General features: G+C 33.2%; 1 long non-coding RNA gene across 1 annotated transcript; it reads right to left on the bottom strand.

The window, feature by feature from the left end:
- Nucleotides 1–1,789: 1,789 nt before the first annotated feature.
- Nucleotides 1,790–8,622, bottom strand: LOC139493006 (uncharacterized). Its single transcript, XR_011656898.1, has 3 exons — nt 8,554–8,622; nt 2,100–2,187; nt 1,790–1,870 (listed from the first exon to the last, which is right to left on the bottom strand). It is a non-coding gene; the product is annotated as an uncharacterized lncRNA (long non-coding RNA).
- Nucleotides 8,623–11,618: the final 2,996 nt, after the last annotated feature.

The raw sequence follows: 11,618 nt of genomic DNA, 5'->3' as shown, positions 1-11,618 counted from the left end.
ATGGCAAAACCAACGGTCTAATCTATATAAAAAAATGAGAAACGAGAAACACGTATAAATTACATAAACAAACGAAAACTACTGTAAATCAGCAGTTGGTTTCTGAAATAATACTATTCAATAACTAAGAAGAAAATAAAGGTGCATGCTCCAAACTACCATGTTTCACTAACGGACGAAAAAGTCCACAGAATAAAGGCGCTTCAAAAATAACTCTAGCGAAGACATATTAACAGATACTGTACTCATGTATATATATCTAGTAACTTGTGTTGTTTGGGTTCGGAGAATGAGTTGTGGGTTCCTTGGAAGTAAGTTAGAATTCATTCGAAAATACCTAAATGTATTTGGTCTAAACATACATCAAAACAAAACAAGTATAATACTCATATGGTACATACACTCATTGTATATAATTAAGGAGATATGGCATGATTCTAATTGTTACAACTAACCATTAAAACTAAAGGATACAGAATAGGTACAGTTCAACGTAACCTTTAACAATAAGCCAAAACTAACACCGTATAGTTATAAATTATCGTTGGTTATTTCAAAGAGATTGATTTTCTCGCTTGAGTCGGTACGGCGAAATTGAGAAAACAATCGAGTTGAGATTACCACTGATGATCTGTTTATCGCTTTTTTACCTTTGACGAATTTGTTAATTTCATTGACAACGCACGTGGACCCTTAGTTTTAAGCAATATTTTTTTATTTTAATGTATTTTAAAATGAATCATAGTTATGCATCTACAATTACCCGAATACGAAATTTGTTAATATCATAGCGGAATAAACAGACATAAAAGTTCGAGCTTCTTTCACTTGGAACTTTATACAACTGTCATACAAGCGAGGGGTTTAGCTAGCTACAAAACCAGGTTTAATCCACATGTTTCTACATAAGAAAATGTCACATGCCAAATTGTGAATAACGACAGTAATATCCATTCGTTTGGTGTGTTTGAGCGATTGATTTTGCCATTTGCTTAGAGACTTTCGTTTTAGAACTTCCCTTGGAGTTCGGTATTTTTGTTATTTAACTTTTCACTAAAAATCATTGCTCCATGTTTTGTTACAATAAGATGTTAGAGTAGCATCTAATATAAATCCCTACAATGTGTTTATGATATAAATACAGACAAATGCCAAATATAAAAAATAATTGATGTATATAATGCAAGACAATATCATTATCCCCTTAGTCTATAAGTAGATATGCTGACAGCAATGAAAATAACAACTCACGAAACGAGGTAACTCCATATAGTCAAATATACAACAAAAATATACAACAAACCCAGTTTTTTTTTATCTTGGGAGAACTGAGATCCCTTTTGATATAAGACAACGATAAGCCTTTCGGACACTCAGACGTACCTACATCCGAAAATTTCAGTATGCAGTTTCCGCTACCGGACTTCAGGACTCAGTTGTGCTGACCATTATATTTTTCCACGCATTAAAAAAAAAGATATAAACGTGTTACCATCATATATCAGCCAAAAATACAATAAAACGGACAAAAATGAATCATGTTCAAAACGATTTTCTGAAATAACAGCATTCAATTAAAAAGGGTAAAAATGCTTGTCGTCTAGCATACACACTGCCCTATTCATTCTTTTGAAGGATACCTGTGCAAATATAAAACTAAGAAAAAAATATCCCTCTTGTTAAAAAAAACATATTTTAAATTAACTTATTCTATTTCAATTAAAATTAATTCTTTATTAAAATCAAACTGTGTACAAATTCACCTCAAAGCATAGAGGTACTACAAAGTTCGGAATTTACATGATTTCTCATTTATCTGTCCTTATCATCTGACGGATGTATGCTATCCTTGCTCATGTTCTTCTTATATCTGTAAAAGGAAAATTATAAAAGATGCGGAAAGATCGTAAAATAGTAGGTGGCATACATATATGTTTACTTGTAGTTAAATATACAAAGCATAAGACCCTACATTAGAGGAAGACAAATATTTTGACCATCGGTTTATGGAATCATCTCATTTAAGACTGTTACAAAACTGAACAAAACTGAATAATTAAGCAATAAAATTTGCTGTAATTTATTTTGCTAATAATCACCTTTTAACCAAAAACCAAATAAGTCCTCCAATTCCTACGCATACTGCAATTACAGCAACACATATCAATGGGATCTTCCATGCTATACCTAAAAAAAATACAGGTTGTGAGTTTAACAGTTATCAAGGTACCAGGATTATAATTTAGTACGCCAGACGCGCGTTTTGTCTACAAAATTAAAAATTCCAAAAAGTTGTGCCACTACTGGGCTGGTGATACCCTCGGGGACGAAACGTCCACCAGCAGTGGCATCGACCCAGTGGTGTAAATAGTTATCAAATGTACCAGGATTATAATTTAGTACGCCAGACGCGCGTTTCGTGTACATAAGACTCATCAGTGACGCTCATATCAAAATATTTATAAAGCCAAACAAGAACAAGAACATTGAGGATCCAAAATTCCAAAAAGTTGTGAGAAATACGGCTAAGGTAATCTATGCCTGGGATAAGAAAATCCTTAGTTTTTCGAAAAATTCTAAGTTTTATAAACATGAAATTTATAAAAATGACCAAATTATTGATATTCATGTCAACACCGAAATGTTGACAAATGGGCTGGTGATACCCTCAGGGACGAAACGTCCACCAGCAGTGGCATCGACCCAGTGGTGTAAATAGTTATCAAAGGTACCAGGATTATAATTTAGTACGCCAAACGCGCGTTTCGTCTACATGAGACTCATCAGTGACGCTCATATCAAAATATTTATAAAGCCAAACAAGTACAAGAACATTGAGGATCCAAAATTCCAAAAAGTTGTGCCAAATACGGCTGAGGTAATCTATGCCTGGGATAAGAAAATCCTTAGTTTTTCGACAAAAATTCAAAGTTTTATAAACAGGACATTTATAAAAATGACCACATTATTGATATTCATGTCAACACCGAAATGTTGACTACTGGGCTGGTGATACCCTCGGGGACGAAACGTCCACCAGCAGTGGCATCGACCCAGTGATGTAAATAGTTATCAAAGGTACCAGGATTATAATTTAGTACGCCAGACGCGCGTTTCGTCTACATACGACTCATCAGTGACGCTCATATCAAAATATTTATAAAGTCAAACAAGTACAAGAACATTGAGGATCCAAAATTCCAAAAAGTTGTGCCAAATACGGCTGAGGTAATATATGCCTGGGATAAGAAAATCCTTAGTTTTTCGACAAAAATTTAAAGTTTTATAAACAGGAAATTTATAATGCCACATTATTGATATTCATGTCAACACCGAAATGTTGACTACTGGGCTGGTGATACCCTCGGGGACGAAACGTCCACCAGCAGTGGCATTTAAAGTAATGTAACAGTTATTTTTCTTGTACATGTTATTATGATGGAACATGTTATTATGATGGTACATGTTATTATGATATATGGATGCCAACATATACTAAAATTCATTCACATATTTACAATTTGAATACATCTTTGATGTTGAAAATACTGACAAATGTGAGAATTTAGACCAAAAATTCATGTGCAGAAAAAGTCTTGCAAATACAATGTGTTGAGGTACTGACTTAGAAGACTGTGACTGCCTTACTATTATATTTGCCTCCTCCTTTGAAGAAGAAGGGATATTTTTTCTATGTAAAATCCCTCTCCCCCCCCCCCCCCCTCACATACGTAATTTGTGTTTTCATTTTTATTTCGGCTCCAGTACATACTGAGAATTTCTTTCTTTCTAATAAACATTGGCCTCTAAACGGATGATTTTTTTCGTCTGTTGAAATATTGGTCCATGCATGTGGCAAAGGCAAACTATGGCAAAATTAACGGAATACCACCTTATACATGTATAGTAAAACCATCCAGATTAATTTTTATGAATGTTCACAATGATTACTGAACATTGGATTCCATCATAATGAATACATCTGCGACAAAACTGAACTGTCATAGATTTTGATGGCCTTAATTATCCTTCATTTGGTATCTACCCTGTGCTTAAGTATTTATTTTCGAAAATATATGTGTATACAATTATAACTACATGTGTATACTGTATGGAAATGTATTTCTCAGAATAATGTTATGATTTATTAAAAAAAAACACACTTTAATTATTCGAGTTATTATACGAAAGCACTGGATAAGTGTAAATATTAAAAATATATAATATGTACTATTGAAGAAAGAATTCAGAGTGCCGCGGTCACGTTAAATTGAAACGCCCTCAACCGAAAAGATCCTCCGATTCCGAAATGAATTCGGTGGTTTAAGGCCCAAATCATGCTTTTTATAAAACAGGTAAGGGTCGTGTACCACTGTTTACTATTACGAATACAATGCAGATTATGCATGTTATAATTTGGATTACTTTTACATGTACGACTATCTGTCCGCACCGACACTGAAATAATTAAATGCCGATTACATTTTAACATTCCTTTATATTGACTTTTCTCAGAACCAGAGATGCGATTCTACGGGTCTTCTCCCCAAAAGGGTATAATCTTAACTTTTTTTAGTTTAAATTTCACAAATATAAGATATTTGATATTGATGAACATGGTTCATCACTAAGACCTGTGTCAATAAAATGCCATTAAATAACTTGGTCATACATTGGAAGTTCAGTTTTTTTTTATCCATCTAGGCTTAAGAGGCTAAACAATTTTGATACTAATACATCTTGCTTTCCTGACATTACTTAGACAATTACTATTTATAGTCATCACTTTTGAATTATATCAATTGTTTTCACAAACTGGATAGCTGCAAAAAAAGGCCTTCAAACCATTGTCAGTGAAACAGTTTAATATTCACTGTCATATTCCCACCTTGATACAGATATACTGCCTCAGTTTTCTTTATTCATGACAAATAATTCTGGTTATTCTTTAATTTTGATTTCAAATTAAAACCAGACGTTTGTTTATCTGTCATTCTGATATCCAACTTTTTTTCTATTAATGTTGGTTATATATGTAGAACTCTAAAGTGCGATGGTACTCTAAAGTACGATGGTCACGCAAAAGTGCGATGGTCTAGTACGCTTAAGTACGATGTTGTATCACGCTAAAGTGCGACGGCTGTTTGTTCGCTAAAGTACGATGGTTCATCACGCTAAAGTGCGATGGCCCAAAAGGGTAATGTTAAAGGGCTAAAAAATTTATAGAACACGGATGTAATAAATAGTCTTTTTGCAAAAGCTACGGTATGACAAGGTTTTATAACATATGTGATAGGCTTTATAATTACCGGTAGGCTTAAGTGATTGTTTCTAAATTAAGAAGAAATTCGGGCGTATCAAATATTGGATAATTGATGAAGCTTGCCGCTCACACAGTCTATCACTAATGTGCATATCTCCCCTTAACGTGGTCATTGTAAATTACAAATACAAATCTTTTATTGTGAAACATTTATTTGTTTAAAACATTCTTAATTTAAATGAGAGAAATGCAATGTTCTCCGAGCTTTCTTCTTTTTTCACAGCGAATACAAATACAGGTTGTATTTTCCTACAATGTACAAACTAATTTTTTAGCAGACAATTTATGATTTACGCATGAAAACATGTACTTTTATTTTACCGACTTTATAGTTTTCAATAAAATCGACAATATTTTAACGGGGACCGGAAGGTAAACTACTACATAAACAATTATTTCGATGTATCCGATAGCTTCTAATAAAAACAGGATAAAGGATACTTATGCGTATACTTTTGTATCTGTATAGTAAGATAGTCGACTGCAGGACACAAGTTCTTCTTTCAGCACCCCAAAAAAAAAACAGATTTGTCTCAGCCGACAAAGCACAGTTATGTTTAAAATGAGTAAGTCATGGACATTTGGTTTAAAGTTGTTAATCAAATATTCTACATTTATCTTTCGGCATGTTCATTTTTTGTTTGTATCAAGATTTCCAATGTATAATATCTTGAACTGTGTGTGAACGTTTTTAGTTTTAAGTTTGATTTTATTAATCTTTTATGGATGAAAGATTTTAAAGTATTTATGCATATGAAATTGTCACTGTAATGTACTTTTACGAAATAACCAATTTATTATGATATTTTAGCGTTAATGTATTTATAAGACTTATAAAGCCTTTTGCAAGTATCTTATATCATTTTACTACAATCATATAATGTTGTTTGTAAATACTATGATGTGCATGTTTGATGACGCAGGTGCCAGTACCCCGCTGGCGCTTGCCCCCGTTGTAAAGGGGTAGTTTCACAATAAAATATATATATATATTGTATAAAAGACTGTTCACTTCATAATCCATAGTACGTTTATTACGTCTATACTTTCGCGGACCATCGCACTTTAGCGTGTGAAGGCATCGCACTTTAGCGTAGACCATCGCACTTTAGCGTCCCCATCGTACTTTAGCATCCCCATCGCACTTTAGAGTCCTACATATACAAACGGGATATTATCTCTATATTGGAGATCATTTGGTGGTTTTGTGCTGTTTTGTTGGGGGTTTTTTTTGGGGGGGGGGGGGTTGTATTTTTTTTGGCTTTGTTGGCTCTTTGACATTTCCAGTCTTAATTTTGTGACTAAATTTGGCTAAATATGCAACAAAAACACGAAGAAAATATATTGTTAACTTCTTACCATTCTTTGATACAGTAGCAGTAGATATATCTGCAAAAATAAATATAAAAAAGAAGTATTTTACTGCATTATATGTGTGATCTCAAGTGAAAGACAATTGAAACAACTTATAGACAATGATAATAACAATACAACAAACAAAATAATCTACAATGATAAAATAAAATACAAATATTAAAATCATATTGAAAACATCAATCATAATATAAATAAAATATTTACTCACCAGATTTCAGTGTTTGGCAACAGTCTCCAGTATAATTGCCTGAGCATTGACAGATATTTATAGATACGTTAAAGTTGCCTTGGATACAAGTTTGGCCGCATGTTCTTGTTTCTTGCAAAGACGGTAGTGTTTTATTGCAGTTAAGGGCACATTGGTTATAAGATTTATAACTAGGCGAACAGCACAATTTTCGGAACCTTTTAGCGCTCCCCCCTCCGCATGAATGTGTACAACTATTCCACTGTAACCACGCTCCTATGTCACACTCTTTGACGCCATTTATTTGATCACAATAAAAGACACCATTGCAATGCGAGCTGAGAAAGATTATCAGAGAAAGAAGAACAAAATGAAATGGATGCTTCATGGTGGAAAAAAGTTTGTTTAATTAATTTCATTATAGTTTATACACGTATCATCTGATAAGATGCATATTGAAATTGTAAATATTATGACAATAGGCTACTTAAGTGAAGATAATAAATTGAATATGAAATTTTGTTATTAAATAAAGTTTGCTTAATGATAAGATTTTTCGATTGAAATGTCAAAAGTATACAAATATTCTCGTGCGAGAAATATCTAATACATGTATATATGAGAAGACATAATTTAGTATTTTTGAAATTATTTAAATTTCATATCTCATGTTTAAAATAGCATTTGCCAAATTTTGAAACAGAATTGCATTAATTGATACACCAAAATAATTATTCGAATATATGTTACACTAAATGCGTAGCTGAGGGCCACCTCCGGGTGCGAGATTTTCTCGCTGCGTTGAAGACCAATTGGTGACCTTCTGCTGTTTTATGCTATTTGGTCGGATTGTTGTCTTCTTGACATATTCCCCATTCCCATTTCCAATTTTATTATGTTTAAAAAGTTAGTAGAATACGGTCCGTTTGTCCTACATAAATAATTTAACAGACACGGGTAACAACATTGTCAACCACAATGTCACACGAGCTTGCTTTTCTACAGAGATAGCTGATTTACCATGACATTACTTTTGGACCTGGTTCGAGTTCCTATGCAAAAAACCAAAGAAAATCGCACCAAAGTTTTTCTTTTTAGTTGAAAATATTTATTGAAATTTGTACATGAATATATCAAAAAGAACTAGAAGCATGTTCTTCGTCCTACAAACGGATTACATTTATTATTAAATAACAAGTTTAAATGTGTTGTCTTTTTTAATACACATTTCTATTTGGTTGCAAAGCTGCTAGTATAGTATCTATTTAAAAGTTTTGTTTTTGTTTAAGTTTTTTTTTTGTTAATCATGTTAATCCGTTTTTATCAATAGATACTCTGATAATCATTGAAATAGTATTAACTGCAAATACATATTTATTTCAACATATACAAATCTGTCAACAAATTCGGAAACAATTACATTCATTCATAACCTAAATATAAAACTACAAACAAAATGAGAAGATAATTGACGGACTACTGAATTCTACAAAGCACTTTAAAATTATACCATATGTTAAACGCACGAGAATTCAGTGAAAGCGCAAATAAATCATGGTTTGGCGGGATTCTGCTTTATCTTCTATATAAAAGGATGCATAGATTTTGTATGTCAGATGACTTTTTGGCAACGCAAGTGGATGAATGCAAAGCCGGAGGTATGTACCTTTCATTATTTACCATCTATGTTTTCAAAAATGATAGTAATACTATTTGTTTTGTTGAAAATTTTTACTTAAGAATTGAATGCTTCTTTTTGTAAATTTATTGGGGTGTAAAAGCGTTGACCGAAGTACATTTTGTATGAAGCGCGGAAGCGCTTCATTCCGCGCTTCATTCTAAAAATGTAAGCACGGTCAACGCTTTTACAACCCTATAAAGTTACAAAAAGAAGCATTCAATACTTATAATTACATTTTTTAGCTATGATCATGAAAACACGAATTTTATATAGTACTTTATTATTGAATTCACCTGTGCACTTTATTGTTGGAGCACGTGTTATCATGAATGAAAAGTTGTATTGAGCAATGCAACTGCTTACGGAATAACTCGTGATGTGCAGTTAGCCAATCAGAATAAAATATCACAATGAAACATACATCTAATGTAATTATATAGCCGTACAGCCGTCTTCTTCTCATGGTCATCCGCCATTTTGAAACAACTGTTGGTGCACATGATCACTTATTTAGCTAATAAAATTTGAACTTGCAATATTATCGTGATCCTAGGACAAACATATGGATCACCATAAGCGTTAGATAAGATATAAATGCTTTTAAAGTTGAAGCAGCGTGTTAAGTTCAAAACGTTTACCTTTTTTTTTAAGAATGATGAAAATAATATAATTTACAGTATCTAATAGATATATTGCCATCATTTAATTAATTTTAATTATTAAAGTAAAAAATCATTCCTGTTCAATTCATAATTATTTAAAAATTTACAGATGTCATCAAAAAGGAAAAAAAACTGCAGCTGTAAAAGTCATGAAGATTATGTCAAGAATGGAGTGGTCGGAAATATCATCAGACTAGACGCTAAAAAAGTTAGAAAAGCAGTCAAAGATGAGCTTAAAAAACGCAGAGATATTTTCGATCACTCTACATTTCTGTGTACAGGATGTATTCAGTACTGAACTGATAATTTTCTAAACCAACCACCGATAAAAAAGACAAGAGAAGACATGGAGAACAAGGTAGAGGAGATAGTGTCAGCTATTGACAGTGGACGCCTATCGGTAGAGGAGATGGCGCGTATAGCTTACGCACTTGGACAGTCAGTTTCCAGAGATGTGTTGAGAGACCAACTGTTGCAAACTTTTGATGTATCAGGTAAAATAAATTATTTTATATAATTCGGTTATATTGTGTCTTCTCTATTAAAATTGAGAATGGAAATGGGGAATGTGTCAAAGAGGCAACAACCCGACCATGTATGGAACAGACAACAGTAGAAGGTCACCAACAGGTCTTCAATGCAGCGAGAAACCCCCGCACCTGGAGGCGTCCTTCAGCTGGCCCCTAAACAAATATATATACTAGTTCAGTGATAATAAACGCTATACTTAACTCCAAATTGTACACAAGAAACTATAAATAAAAATAATACAAGACTAACAAAGGCCAGAGGTTCCTGACTTGGGACAGGCGCAAAAATGCGGCGGGGTTGATATAAGCTACATCCAGTGTTAAATAGCAGCTTGGATCGCTAAAAGGCATAAGATATGAGGTACAGTTATATTTAGTTTATAATGCACGAGTGCTTTTGAGAGAAACCTGGTGATGAACTTTGGTGGAGTTTGACTGTTGGTGGCTTCGTGCAAATATTTTATGGAGGTCTACTCTGTGATTTTCCTCCATGTTTCGGTGCATTGAGCACAGCCGTGAATTTTTTTCTGACGATAATAGTAACTGAAAAGGAAAAGAAATTATCAGATAAAGGCCGATTTACATGTATATGCAAATCTATTCTATTTTTTATTAAGAGCCTCTACCCCTTGAGACGCAAAATCTGACACCCCGAGTGACAATTTACTTAAGGAATAACTATAATATATTTTCTGTCTATGAAGAAATATATAACATAAAAAGTTTGGTGCACACTGAATAACGCGCGTAGCGGGTCATTTAACAGTGTGCACCAAATTTATTTATGTTATTTCGAATAGACAGAAAAAATATTACAATCATTTCTTATAATTTAATTCTAAATTTCATTTTAAACTGTAGAAAACCATGAAAACACGTTGATGACGTCACGATCACATTACTAAATTATGTCTATGGGGTGATAACAAAATAACGTCAGCCAATCAGAAGACGTGTTTCATCCAAAATTAAATTATATTTTGAGGAAAAAGTAGTTTTAAAACCAATCAAATTTTAGTAAGAAGCTGGTGTTTGGTTAAATTCCTTAATAGGAATTCAATTCTATATAAATGATTCGGGAGGAAGTCGTCTAACGTAGTTTTTCAACCAGAAATTTGCAAATGATGCCTCAAAATCTGCAACACGGAGAACAAGGGAGGTGTGTTGGAAACAGAGCACTGAAAACGACTGCTTCTGCTTGTAGGAAATATATTATGTTTCAGTAACTTCCATGCAATACATTATATTGTACTAAGAATTCTAAAAAAAGAAATTTTGATACTTGAACTTACTTTGACAGTTTTTCTTCGCTTCGAAATTGCCACCCCGTGTCATACATAGCCGAAACCCCGCATGTGGCGTTCTACCCGATGTACCTGCATGGATAAGAAAAAACTAAAGTTCATTTCTTTGCAATAGCGAATAATAATTTGTCAACCAAAAATTTTCTATAGTATTTAAAACATATGTTCTCTGTTTTATATTGGTATGATATGAAAGTTTGGGCTTCAAAAGTCTACATTATAATGTACTCTATACAGAAATTTCGCTCTTTTAAAGCATTTATTGTTTCACAAATTATATATGGATACAAAGAGAAATCATCTCATAACATCAAAAACTACCTCGACCAAAAACTTTATCATGGAGCGGGACGGACGGACGGTCGGACAGTACGACGCACAGATGGACGATATGGACGCACAGACCAGAAACCATAATGCCAATAAATGGGGCATAAAAACTCATTCTGATTGGTACAGTGGTATTTTCATAACAAGGGTTCAAATGATCCGTGGTATAGCAAACATTAAATACCCTCACAAAATGTTATCACATCCGAATGAAGATAAATTCA

Source organism: Mytilus edulis, chromosome 1, assembly GCF_963676685.1.
Source record: "Mytilus edulis chromosome 1, xbMytEdul2.2, whole genome shotgun sequence".
NCBI classification, from domain to species: Eukaryota; Metazoa; Mollusca; class Bivalvia; order Mytilida; family Mytilidae; genus Mytilus; species Mytilus edulis.
Note: the sequence above shows the minus strand (reverse complement) of the source record. Positions and strands in the feature narration are given on the sequence as shown.